Below are 2009 nucleotides of genomic sequence, written 5' to 3'. Positions count from 1 at the left end.
GGCCATAGCCCACAACTCATTTTGCATTTTCAATTATTTAATATTGCAAAAAATATAAGAAAAATAGAAAAAATGGGTAAAAATAAGGGAAAAATAGGTTTTGAGTGTGCGAAAGTTACTAAAAAAAAAGATTCATGTTTCTGTATGTATGGGGGTCTGAAGTATGAGGTTTAGCCTCAGTTCAGCCCTACCTTTATGTTTTAGTGAGTTTTTATTGCTTTTCATACAACAAAAAACATGGAAAAATATTACCCTAAACCTATGCATCGTGCACAATCTAAACGGCCGAGGGGGTAGAGAGAATGCGAGTGGTGTTTAAGTGATGAGAAAAAGAAAAGGCTGATTGTTTTCATCTATGCATATCATATAGATCGATCGTTAATTTAAAATAAGGATCTAGTAGCACGAGGTCTCCTCCGTGCTAGGTTCGTGCAACGTAGCAATTATGCGTCAGAGAAATTCATTGAAAGAATGCTTTGGCACTAAGCACAATGCTGATTTTTCTTTGTTTGAGCACATGGAAATTCACAATTTGCATGAAGCATAAAATGATAAAAGATATCAGACAATACCTCCTAGATGCATAGCACCTGTATTCTCTAGATCGTGTGACCAACGTTGAGTGAGTAAGGTTGTCCCAAGCTGTAGGCTAGGCGTTGGGTCTAAGGGGAAAGTAAAGTGAGGTATGGTACATCTTGGAACGAAATAATTGGTACCTTGAGAGGACTATGTGCGAAGTGTTATATATGTTTAGCGACGCATCGAGGGGCCAATCCCCAAGATGTAGGAGAGTCGCAGTGAGGTAGCGGCTGTCAGCCGTGGGAGGACCTCCTATGTTTGTACTTTGTGTCGTTTGGCAATGTGCTGGGACTCCCTCTGAGGAGTGTTAATTGGGTCAGAGTTGGACCACGAGACATGATACAAACGCAAGATGTTTAGGAAGGCAATGTATGTGTCATCAACACTCCTGGTCGCGAGGCCGTGGTGTTGTTGAGCGCATGATAGAGGTTCGGCTAGTGCATGAGCCAGTTCCGGCCCGTTTTAGGTCCCATCAAAGGTCCAGTTGTCATTTATGTGACAACATGAGCAGTATACAATTGGCTAGGAACCCTGTGTTCCATGCCAGGACAAAACATATTGAGGTACACTATCATTTTGTGAGAGAGAAGATACTAGCAGGTGAGATTGACTTGGTGTATGTCAGCACACAAGATCAGATAGCTGACATCTTCATGAAGGCATTGGGTACAGAGAAGCTTCAAAAGTTTCGAAGCTTACTTGGAGTTGCAGAGATGCAGTTGAGCTTGAGGGGGAGTGTTGAGATGACAAGCTCAACACATGCGGACATTGATGATGGACCGCCTGGTTAGATGGGTCCACAGGTCTACACTTAGCATGTCAGTGGTCATTATGACTCTCACATGGCCACTGACTCATTACTTATTATATTCAGGTTATTACACCTATTTACAGTTGGCATAGTTATAGTGCCAGTCGACTAGTGTAGTCGGTTATGCATTGTTTGACTTAGTAAGCCACTTTCCTTTATGTTGTATCTTATCTATACTTTGTGTACATTGTAAAGTGTGTGGAAGAAGAAGAAGAAACCAGCAAGAAAACGTTTTGGCCTCCATCTCTCTTCTTGTCTCTTGAGTGAGCTTCTCCTTGTGCATTCTATGTGCGTTCGGCGCAGCATCTTGAGCAAGTCCCCCCACCACGCGATTCTTGATAATACATGCATTGGATATATGGGCACATAGGTGTTCTCATCATCTCTTGTAGTATTGCTAGCTCCATTTTCATCTCCAATAACTCTTGATTTTGATTAACACTTTTTCCCTTATCTTGAGTGCTTAGAACTAATCGTTCTCTAGGTGTTGTTGCCATTTCTGAGGTTCTAAAGTTAGCATCATCTCAATTTGAACTCTTAGAGATCCTCTCCTCAAGTTGGTCATCCATTTGCATGGCCACTTAGAAGACCCTAGTTAGAGCATCTCTCTGCAAGCTCA

Source organism: Lygodium microphyllum, chromosome 1 (assembly GCF_053477565.2).
Source record: "Lygodium microphyllum isolate KBCC chromosome 1, Lygodium_microphyllum_v1.1.10, whole genome shotgun sequence".
Lineage (NCBI taxonomy): Eukaryota > Viridiplantae > Streptophyta > Polypodiopsida > Schizaeales > Lygodiaceae > Lygodium > Lygodium microphyllum.
This window is presented reverse-complemented; position numbering follows the sequence as displayed.